Genomic DNA, 12346 nt, shown 5'->3' on the forward strand with positions numbered 1-12346 from the left:
CCGCTCGGCACCGCCCCGGCCGCGGCGCCATGTCGGGGGAAGGCCCGGCCCGGCCCGGCCCTGCCGCCCGCTCCGCCCCGGGGCAGCGCGGCAGCGGCAGCTGCGAGTTTATAAAAAATGTGTCGCGAATTTGTAAAAAACTTCTTAAGAAAGGATGCTCTTTGATGTTTGAACTTTTTATACTTCCAGGACGAATCCACAAGAAAGGAGATTTAATCCGTGGAACGCAGAGCAGCAAACAAGCAAGCTCTAAGTGATGCCCGGGTGTGAAAAAGAAATTACTTGTCGGCAGAATAGCCTTGTTAAGGTTTCACGTCTCAACGACCTCAGAGCCAGATGGAAGCTAGCAAAGCTTTCGGGGGCAAGCTGACAGGGCGCACAAAGAATGTAGAATGTACAGGTCCTAAGGACATTTGGCAGGACCCCTAAGATAAGGAGGAAGTTAATAAAGACAACTCAGCAACTGTGCTGAGATCAGCTCCAACTGGGTAAAAGGTAATTCCAACGGGGGGAGTTTATAACCACCAACTCACTGATCACCAGCTGAGGAAACCCACTGACCCAAAAGAAGAGAAATACTGAGCATGCAGACTAATAACCAGAAGAAGTGAGAAAATATCTGTCGATAGAAGATAGAATATTAATCAACAACATTATCTGGGCAACTTGTAGTCAATGAATTAGCTTTGTTCTATAGCAAACAATGTCTTTGTTTGCAAAAATGTATGAACAGTGAAAAGTTTTGGTAGCTGTCACACTGGCCTTGTGGATTTGCCACCCAGCACCCCTTTCTGTGCAGAACTGTAAATAAATCAAATACCTCTACTCTGTGTGTGGATTGGTGTCTTGCACACTGTGTGAAATAACTTATTTTGGGACAACAGGGGCAGACAGCAACTGGGGCAGTCTAACAAGGGTCTGAGGATGGTCCCTGGCACCTTCCACGGCCAGGAGGGAGGGCCTTGCTGTGGGACTGCTGGGGAGGGGCTGCCATGCTCATGGATATTCATGGTGGCCAGCACTGTATCCCCCTGGCATCGCTGGGCAGTGGGCGGCAGCAGGGGACAGGGTGGCAAGGTAGTGGTCCTTGTGTCAGGAACAACATTGCTGTGCTGGCTCGTGTCAGCATCCTTCATGTGCTGGTTGGATCAAGTGGGATCTGGGTTTTGGACATTCAGTGGTTTGCTAGCATGGATTTTGCCCACATCCCATCAAAAGCACAGTGTGCTCCGCTGCCTAAACCTTCTGTACAGAAAACATGTTTGCATTTTTGTGGAGGTAAATAAAACCTTCCCAATAGACCTGGCATGTCCAAAATACCAAATGAAGTAGGCATAGTGACATGTGCAAGCAAGGACAGCACAGGCAAGAGTTAGCTGCCTAGTTCCCATTCCTTCATCAATAATTTTGATATCTAACCAGGAGAGTGTCTCTGCCAATGCCATTTACCTCTCCAAAACTGAGGTACAGCCTGTGCTGACTTGTGCACTGCCCTGCTACATTGCAAGCAATACGGGGGCTAACTACTTTCAGTGTAGCCTGGGTGTTAGGGTAGGCTGCACACATTCTCTTGCTATCTCACTTATCCCACAGTCCCACATCATCATTCCAGGTATAAAACACCCATCTGCCCATAATCACATGCCAGAACATCCCATGTTCTCTTAATGGTGCTTTATAACAAAGTAGCCTTTCAATAAGGAAACCCTAGCATGTTGTGAATTCAAGCTGCTGGACAGGATGAAATAAATTAGAATTAATGCCAGATTCCATGTGGTGGGGGAGGCAGCAGTGAGCTCTGTCAAACATTGGTCAGTGTGACCCTCACTTATTTCAGCTGAGACTGCTGGAAAGTGTCTGGTTTGCAATGTCCTGGGGCCCAGCAATTTGCACAGGGCATAATTAAGAGGATTTTGGAAGCAAAGCCAGCAGCATTAATTGGCCCCCATAGCAATCTTTGCTGCTCTTACAGTTGGGAAGGACAGAAGCATAGTAGGTGTTTTGGGGAGAAAAGTACTTAATTAGGCCACTTGGTGCGGCTGGAAAATGTTTCAGGCATAATGTGCTTTTCTCAGATCTCTGAAGTCACTAGATTTTTTTTGTCCCAGGTGCATCAGTGGGTTTAGTAAATGATGCTGCCCTTCCTCACAGCCCTTGCCTTCTGAGCAGCATCTGGGCTCTGATGGGAATCACGTTTCCTCTGGACAAAGCAAGCTGGTGCTGGTGTGCTTGCTTTGGACTACCCAAGTGCCTGCAGGGTGAGGGAGTGTTTGGGATTGTGTTCTGAGCAACATCTCTCAGCACTGCACCTTGTGATAGGTGCCTGGTGGAGCCCTTACAACCCCAGGTGAGTTTACGTGCTCACCTCACCCACCTCCCTGCTCTGCCTGCGCAGCTGGGAGAGCTGCCCCAAGCGTGGTGCTTGCCCAAGCTCACATGGGGTGTGACATCCCATGGATGCAGGCCTGCAGCTCCTGCCATGGAAACAGCAGATTGCGACTCTGCAGAGGGACTGGCATTAAGGCAGGGAAAGCTGTTATTGAAATTGAAATTGTTATTGCTATTGAAATGACCAGCAGGTGTTCCCTGGAGCTCAGCCACGCTTTGATCCTGCTGCTAGAAGTCAGCTAGCATTTACTCTTTGCTTCATATCCTGTGTTCCTTCCATCCACCTTCTTCCAGTGCCTGGCCCGGCGCTTCTCTCATAAGTGGTGTCAGTCAAGAAAAAAAAGAAAGCAAACAGTCTGTGTGTGGGGCACTGGGTTTGTTCCATAGGTCCTCGTGGCCTGTTATACATGCTGTAGCTTCAGCATCACATAATTTGGCTTGAATTTCAAGGAATTTGACCTCTCCTACCACTAATATTGCAAGAATGACAGTGCCTCTGGCAGCTTCAGAGTCAGATATAATTTTTTTTTCTTCTCTCTGCCACTTCCTAGCGTTGTTCAAAGTGCCTTCTCAAACTAAACACGAGAGTTGGAGAAGGCAAAACCCCACTCCCATTGCATCTTGTCTTGCTTTGGCCTGCAGAAGTTTGAAACATCCCAATCAATAAAATCCTTGTTGCTTCTCCTGGGGGATTATCCTACAACCCTATCACGCATGTATGGCACGTCTGCATGGGAAAATCAACCAGAATAACTCTCTCACCTCTGCCAATATAACTCCCTGGTGCTGACAGTGTATTCCAAAAGGAAAGTGATTTGTTCTTGAATAATGAGGTAGTTCTGTGATAGTTGTTCTGGTCAGTCTCCCTAGGCAGAGCTTGTCTACAGCACGGTGATGGTTTAAGTGCTTTGAATAAAGGCTTTCTTAGGTGCAAAAACTGACCAGCAGAATTACTCTGCCATAGCCCTGCCTGCCTAGCTGCCTCACAAGGGTTCTTTGCTTTGGTGGGAAGGTGGTTTAAAGTTGTAGGTTTAAAAATTTCAGAGTAAAGATAGGAATAAGTCGGTTTAGACAATGTAGCCTGGCTTCCTGCACAACATCAGTCTTAGGCTTCCCTGAGTTAAATCTTACTTGAATTGAACCTGATTTTCAATGAGAAAAACAAAATCAATTTTGATTAAATATAATTCCAAAGACTGAATTCAATAGGGCACTAACAATGTTATTCTGATGGCTCGTTCTTTCCCACTAAATAATGCACACTCCTTTTCGTGCTTGGCATTGCCTGGTTCAATGGATCTTGTTACAGCTTTGCTGATTTTTTTACAAGCAAGCAGTTACAGGCAGATGAAGTTACCTTTTAGCCTTGTTTTTGGAGAAGATAAATAATTTTAACTTCATTACAGAACATGTTTATTATGCTACAGCAGCAAAGATTCACTTCTGTATGCAGATGAGACCTCAATGTTTTCCTGCCCTGCTGCCTGGTTGTGTATTAACATGGCAGCACAGATTGTGAGGAGCCAGCACAGGATTATTCCTGGCTTAGGAGTGTGCTGCTCCATATTGCCTGAGTGCTTACAAAATAAGCAATTATCACTAGCAGAGGTCTGAGGCTGGAAAATGAGCAGCTTTGACAGGTTCTTTATGTGGGAAATCTGGCTGGTAGTGTCCTTGCTCCCATGTCTTGTGAGGTGTCTGCAGTGCTGCTGGTGTCTGGCACGCCTGATGCCCTGCCTGCTGTATGCACACCTACATACACTCCTGCAGCTTAGTTACTTATTTCCTCTGTGATCAGAAAACCTTTTTAACCATGAAAGGTGCTGCTCCTCCAAGGGGAAAGCTCTCCCCTTCCCACTAAAATTAGGTGACCTACTTGAAAGCATGCAAATCAGCTGATAGCCAGCAGCCTGGCTTATAAAACAGCAATGGGCTTTGGGGTGTGCATCAAACCTGGTGGTGAGACAGCACAGACTGCATTTCCTGGCCACACAGGAGACCTGGACATATTGACCAGTGTGTTATTGTAGGAATAGGTCCTCTGTAAGTCATGTAGAAGAGCAAACAATGCAGCAGAAAACATTGCCAGTTTTGTTTCTGGGTTTGGGGTTAGAAATAAGACTCATTTCACTACCTAGAATGGGACATGGGAAATAATTTGCTCAGCAGTGAGGTCATTCCAGTGTATTTAAGAATTTATTGTTCCTTACAAGAATAAGTATCTGATTTCCAGTTAATACAAACATCTTTGGTGCTGACATTTATAAAGTATGGAGCTTACAAGTTAAGATACCAATCTAGATTCATACATGTATCAAAGCACACATATATACCAGCATATAAGCACATTTATGTCTGTACATATGCATATGTGCCTGAGTATGCTCAGATTATGTACAGGTAGTGTGGTGCCACAATGCTGTCCAGGCAGGGACCAACAACACAGAAGGTCTCATCTATCACAGGAGTATTACTTTATTGTGACAGGGGTATTACTTTACTGGACCTACTGCTGATTCCTCTGGTTTGCTGTGTATCTCATCAAAATTAGCTTGAGCTTTTGAAGTTTCAAGTTTGAACTGCAGATGTTGCCTGGTAGCAACAGGTCTCAGCTATCATACTGTTATTTAGCATTTGCTGATAATCAATACAAGAAAAGAAGGCCAATGCAAAATCTAGGATTTATCAGACCAGATTAGCTGAATCAGGTCTCTCTCTGCTAGGGTAGTAAACATGAATCAGGGGAGACAATTGAGTAATCTCTTGGTACTGTCCTCAAAACAACACCTGGTTTTACAGCGGTGTTTGCCATTACAATACAGCTTCTTTCCAGACTCCCCCAGTCTGTAGGAGAAATGGTCTTGGCAGAGTTTTACTGCTGTAGCTCTCCTGCTGCTGTAGCAGGATAATAGATGTTGCTGCAATTTCATTGTGGAAAAACATGGGACTCCAGGGGAGTCCAGTGCAGAGGAGGCTTGGTGTCACTGCGGAATTGGAACAGTTTTGGTCTAGGTGGATTTTTTAGCTGTGGTTCTTGCCAGCTTTGTTGGCCCAGACAGCTGCTGCGAAGATGCTTTGGTGCCATCCCCACATGCTGTCCTCCAGCAGCCTGGTGACACTAGCTGGAAAGTGCTTGGATCCAGCTGCACCCAGCTCAGACACCTTCCTGGACCCTAGAACATGGGGCACTCACACAGAATCTGCTGGAGCTCAGCCCAGAAAGGGCTAACTCCCAGCTGGATCTAAACTAGCTTTGAAGCTGGATCAAAACCAGCACTCCTGGGCTCTTCCATCTCTGGATGTCTGGTGCCAGATCCCTGGAGCAGTCATGCTGACTCAGCTCTGTAGAGAGGCAACAGGACCTCTACAAAGGCTCTACACATCAAAGCAGCCCTGAGCTTTGCAAATCTGAGCTGTTTCTGGAAGCAGTGCAGGTGTTCCATCAGCCAATAAAATTGGCCATAACTCAGACTCTGCATCTGGGGCGTGCTGTATCCCAGCCGGGATAGTCTCACTGCACATAAGTGGAAGAGCATAAGAAAGAGTTAATGAAGGTTTCTCCTGGTTGTCTTGTCCCCTCCTGGCTTCTTCAGCATTTTGAAATGGTGGGTACCTGCTTTGACCATGGGCAGAGACTGGAGGTAAAGGTAGCAATTCCTCCTCCCCCAAATTACATCATCAGCTGGCAAATATCTGAGCCTCGATGCTTCCCCTTTGCTGCTGCCCTGGCGTGAAAGCCAAGCTCTGTTAGAATCAGTCACACCAAGTCCCGACTGCACATCTGCACCGGCGGTGCTGGGGGAACGATCTGGATTACACGGAGCGGCTGTGGCAGAAGTGACACTAGAGGGCAGGGCTGGCACACGGCTGGAGCCTTCCCAGGCGGGGGTGGGACAAGCCTGGGTGGGGCTGGGGTGCAGGTGGGCAGGCCTGGGGCGAGGCTGGCCCTGTGGTGGAGGGGGACCCTGCTCATGCTGTCCTTCTCTGCCGCCCTTGCAGCCGTGCAGGGAGGCAGGAGTGGGTGCACACAGTGCAGCAAGGGCTGGAGCTCTGTGGCTGCTTTCTGGGGTGCACGGGGATGCTAAGGCACTGGGCACGTCTCCAGCTGCCCATGCTAGCCTCTGTCACCACCCAAGAATGGTATGGAATCAAGCCTTAAAGGCCCAGGTGACAAATTAGAAATCACAGCATGACACAAACCAGCACGGATTAAATATATTGCCCAGTTCCTGAATGTTTCCCAGGCACCCCCCACTATCCACCTCATCCCTGTGGGCTGCAGCAGCCTCTGCTTTCCACTCATGCCAGGCAGGAGCTGGCTGGGACCCGACTGCCTGTGCAGCAGAAGTGACTACGAGGCAGGGTGAAAACACAGTAAAAAAGCATGAAGATGCTCCTTTGTCCCTCTGTCTCTGAAGAAGAGGGGATAGCCTTGAGGGAAGGTGGACAGCATCCCAGGGTGACCCCCGGTTTGAAAGGGTGGCTGGGGATGGCTCTGCTTGCCATGGCTCAGGAGCAGCCTGGCTGCAGTGATGCTGAGCTCTCTGCCTGGAGCTGGAAAAGCCCCTGCTGCCAAGGCCAGGTCAGGTGAGGGAGCAGTAGCCCAGCCCCTTAGGAGCAGGGCAGGCAGGTAGTGGGCTGTGATTTATGAGGCAAGCCCTTGGAAACTCTCCAAACCTAGTGCTTAAGTGCTTCTGAATGGCAGCATTAATTACTATTAAAAACATACATTTATATCTCTCTCACCTGCTTTAAATCCTGTGAAATTAGATTTCCTACCCAACCCTTCCAGCCTTCATGGCAGCTCAGGGTGTTTTATAGCCCTATAAAGCCCCACAGTACCTGCTGTCTACATGGGCTCTTATTTACGAGGCCTTTAACAGTCTTCCTGGCTGCACCATCTGAGCCCCCTAATCACTTCTTTTCCGTGTGCCTTGGGGGGAGTGGTCCCTTCAGCCGCCCCAACAGGCATTCCTCCCCACAGGGACTGGCTGATTCACACACCCAGGTACCTGGGGTGGGAGTGAGGCTGTGCTGGGGCATCCTGATGAACCCATTTCCAGCATTTGGGCCAGCTTCCCTGGTTTTATGTAAAAAAGGGATTCAGTGAGACAAGTGCCTCATGACAATGCTGTGAATGTCCTTGTTTGTGTGTCTTTTACAGCAAAGTCATGCCAGGCAGCACTAAAAGCCACCCAGAACCTCCCAGGGCTGGGCTAAACCCCCAGATTTACTGTGCACGGAGAAGTAGTTTATATAGATAAAAAAGCAAATATAATTTCCATAGATTATCCTTTCTTTTGGATGCAAGCTCTGTAGAAGTACCTTAAAATAGCCAGCTTTTCTCTAATGGACTGCAGCCATTTTGCAACTCATCCTATTTCGGATGCCTTGACAATGTGTTTAAAAATGTAGTGTGCCTTTGGACTGAGATGTGAACCCCATTTTCCTGGGAGTCCACTTGTCCCCAGGCCATAGAGGACAGGGTGGGGTGGAGTCAGGATCTGCATTCTTCTCCAGGTCTCTCCTACATAATATCCCCACTTGCCTCCCCAGCACCTCTGGGGTGTCAGATCTGCTGGAGACCGGGTGGTGCTCTGGGGAACCGGCCAAATTTGTGTGCTGTATCAGCCTGCTGGGGAGGAAGTGATAGATATCTCTGCCTCCTGACTCCCAGGCTGAGCATGCTAATTTATAGATTGTATCTGTCACTCCTGATAAACGATGTCTTACTTCCCTAATGCCGCCTTCAAATTGAGTTTTTAAGGCTAGGTCAGGTGGAGAAACCAAAGGGTGACTCTGCTTTTGCTCTGCTCTGACTTTGTTCTCTGCAGAAGTTGGGCTGAAGTTGGCTTTTCAGGCAAGATGTGGATCTGTTGTGGCAGCTGGCCAGTTGGGCAGAGTGTCTGTCCCTAACTGGGCTCTGAAATCCCCTGCCTGGCTCCCTCGGGTGTTTGTTCTGATGTGTTTCTGGGGAGGGCCAGCTGAGACATATCCCTCCTCGTCCTACTCCATCCAGCTCCGTTCCCAGGCTCTTCCAGCACTGCTGAGCTGGCTGAGGTGGTGGAGGTGGACCCAAGGCCTTGCTAGAGGGTGTCAGAGCCTGAGCTTCTTCAGGAGCACAAGGCATTGACAGAGAGCTCCCAGCATTGGCTCCTGCCCACACTTGAAGCCAACAGTGTGCCCGTGCCACTCTTCAGGGAAGAGTGGCATTTTCCTTTCTCTGTGTATTTCAGGTGGGATCTGTTGAGCATTAATTTCTTAAGGGGTTGTGTTTGAATGAGCACAAGCAAAGCTTTGGTGAGCATCCTTCTCCAGCAGCAGAGAGGACCGTTTTCTGGAGCACAGCCAATAGCTTAGAGCTGTACATACGTGAGCAGCTTTGTTCCTCCTCCAGGGAGCTGACTAACAAAGTTAAGAGTTGGCCAAGCAGGCCAGGATTAAACATATCATTGCTCTAACCCTCCTGGGGTTACAGTGGTCAAAGGCACGTGAGTAAGACCTGTTTATCTTGTCATTATTAAGCCCTGAATATTTTCTTTTTCCCTGAGAACAGAGTTTTTTGAAGCTACCTTTTTATGCCCTTTATGCCTGAATGTCACAGCAGTAACACAAAATAAATCAGCCCAGTGAACACCTTCCACAGGTGATGAAAGAACGAACAAGTAATGCCTTACAGAGGCAGTAACCTTCTGCCCAGGGCTAGCTCTGAACCTGATAAACCATCATCCAAACTACACCACAGCTCTTGATCAATTTCTAGCAGCCACAGCAGTCAAAATTTCCCTGCATAACAATTACAACCATTTGAGATCACAAATCCTGAAGCACACTGGAAACTAAAAATGATGGAGCTGGGAACAATAAATGGAATTTGAACTTCCAGTTAAAGAAACACAAAGGAGATGGCTGTGATTTGATTCAGATTTAATTCAATCCAAGTTTCTCCTTTTCAAGGTTTGGTTTTTTTTCCTCCAGCTGCTGCAATTCAAGCTGCAGAATAAACCTTGCTGTCGAATTTAGGTCAGGCTTGGCTGGGAATACACTGGGCCTTGGCTATTATTAAATGAATATGTATAGCATGAAGACCATGCTGCAAATGCAGGAGTGGGTGCTTTAGAGCCGGTTCCCAGTTCTGTTGCACCTGAAGGACCCGTGAACATTTAGGGAGGACAGGCAAGGGGCACAGGGGACCAAACTGGAACTGTGTCTTCCAAAACTAATAAGCTGAAGTCCTCAACCTCCCTGTAGCTTTGGATCTTGGTACTGAGGAGGCACTACCCCAAGTCAAGAAAAAGTCCTGGTCAGAGAAACCCAGGGCAGAGTGGAGGCTGACAGCAAAGTTCTCTCCAGCTGCCTCCTCCCCTGCCATTCCAGTTGGCTGCACAGGAGACGTTTCATGACATTATATTTGTGCTTTTTAACCTCTGGCTCCTGCTGACATGATGTTGAACATTCTCACATCCAGAATATTAATAAGAAGATTGAAAGACCCACAGGAGTCCAGCACTCATGAATGGATGAGAGGAAATGGGGCAAGGAACCCTGACCTCCCAAACTTCTTGGAGCAGCAGGAAAGCAAGCAAGGGCTGCCCACAGGCAGGAGCTGCTTCTGGACGTCCAGCTGTGTTTAATGCATTCTTTGCCTCCATCTTCAACACAGATGAGGGTCGAAGGGGGTCTCAGAGCCCTGAGCGTGGGGACCATGACTGTGAGAATGATCACCTCCCAGCTGATCCTGAAATTGTGCAGGATCTGCTGCTCCAGCTGGATCCCTGCAAATCTGTGGGGCCTGATGGGATTCATCCAAGAAGCCTCAATGAGCTGCTGATGTCATCACAAAACTTCTCTCAATGTTTTTTGAGTAGTCTTGGGAATCCAGAGAGGTCTGAGCTGACTGGGAGCTGGTGAATGTTATCCTGATTTTCAAGAAGGGCAAGAACTCCAGAAACTACAGGCCTGTCAATCTCACGTCAGGGCCCAGTAAAGTTATGGAGAAGATTATTCTAGGAGATATTGAAAGACAACTGAAAGACAATGCAGTCACTGGCCACAGCCAGAGGGCTTCATGAGAGGAAAGTCCTGCTTATCAAACCTGATTTCCTTTAATGACAAGGAAACCCACCTTGATCAAGGGAAGCCAGCTAATATAATCTTTTTGGATTTCAGTAAAGCTGAGCCCTGTGTGCAGTTTTGGGTGCCACAATGTAAGAAAGACATGAAACTATTAGAGAGCATCCAAAGGAGGGCCACAAGGATGTTGGAGAGCCTGGAGGGGAAGCTGTATGAGGAGTGGCTGAGATCACTTGGTCTGTTCAGCCTGGAGAAGAGGAGACTGAAGGGAGACCTCACTGCTGTCTACAAATTCCTCCTGAGGGGAAGAGGAGGGGCAGACGTTGATCTCTTCACTCTGGTGACCATTGACAGGACCAAGGGAATGGCCTGAAGCTGTATCAGGGGAGGTTGAGATTGCATATTAGGAAAAGGTTCTTCACCCAGAGGGTGGCTGAGCTCTGGAACAGGCTCCCCAGGGAACTGGTACCAGTACCAAGCCTGACAAAGTTCAGGAAGTTTGGACACAGGGTGTGACTTCTGGGGATGATGTGCAGGGCCAGGAGTTGGACTCGATGATCCTTGTGGGTCCCTTTCAACTCAGCATCTTCTGTGACTGTGTGTGAATAGAAAGGTAAATGCAATTGAGGAGAAGCCTGTGTGAGGCTGGGAGCAGGCTCAGGCTGGGCACGGGGCCAGGAAGGTGGCTCAGTGCTCCTGCTGCGGCGAAACGGAAACAATCCCTTTTATCTGTCTGTGTGTATCAAGAACGCGGGGTATGAGCAGCAAGAGGGCTGCTGACAGTGCTCCAATGCACAGCAAGTTGCAGCCTGAAAATTATTCCATGGATTAAAGCATAGAAGGGCCAGTTTACGCCTCACAGAGGAGCTGTTGGCTACTGTAACATAGCAGGAGCTGCAGGGCTCCTTGCAGCAGCTCGTGTTCTGATAACAGAAGTGCATCTTGTGGCATTGCCTCCCTGCTGCCCTGTTCCGTGTGGGTCCATATAGTAAGAATCAAAAGGCAGGCACCCCTTCCTTGCTTCCACATATTCATCAAAGGATATAAAAAGGTTATAAAGATAATGCCCAAGAGCTCACTGAACACGAGCACTCACATGACTGCTGCCCCCTCCAGCTCTGTCTGATCTCCAGTGTTACACTCCAGGATCCCCTGCTGGACAGGCAGACAGGCTAGAGAAAAACAAATACCAAAGCCTGGAGGGGAACCATCTCATGGGCACGGCCAGTCCCACAACGTGTTCCACATTAACTGGTCCTGATGCAGGTGCCTGGGGGCTGACAGGGAGAGGAGTGAGGTCTGTTGGTGTGCATCTTGTCCGCAGCTCATCCCTTGCTCACACTTCCCAGCACACTTGGAATGGCATCATCAGGATCCCTAACCACGCTCTTTGTTACACATCCCGTGCTGAGCTCCACATTCCCCAGCACAGGGGCTCTCATGTCTCATTTTGTGCTAGTGGGGCTGCTGATGTGACTCTGATTGCCTGGTAAATGTAACTGAAGTGAGTGGTTTGCCCTGGTGTTACCTGGAGCTGCTGGTGGGAGTAGCTGGAAAGCAGCTGCGGTGCCTGCTGCCTTTGCAGCAGCACAGGGCACTCCTGGGCACAGTGCCATGCTCTGCACCGCTCCCCTCCTGCCTCCTCCGAGCTAGGAAAAGGCTCTGCCATGCGTCCTGCTGTATCCAGCTAACTCAGACAGTCCTTCAAGCTGCACCTTTTTGGTTTTGTAGAATCTCCCTCACACACTTGAAGGAAGCCCTTTAATACACTTCTGGTTTATCACTTGTTCTTTTCGATATACCTCTAGCCTGTTACACTGTGTGAAGCCAAACTCTCCTGCACCACTTGCCAACAATATTGTGCTCTGGCAGACAATTAAACAAA

This window comes from Onychostruthus taczanowskii, unplaced genomic scaffold (assembly GCF_017590055.1).
Source record: "Onychostruthus taczanowskii isolate IOZ18803 unplaced genomic scaffold, ASM1759005v1 scaffold1, whole genome shotgun sequence".
Classification (NCBI taxonomy): Eukaryota; Metazoa; Chordata; class Aves; order Passeriformes; family Passeridae; genus Onychostruthus; species Onychostruthus taczanowskii.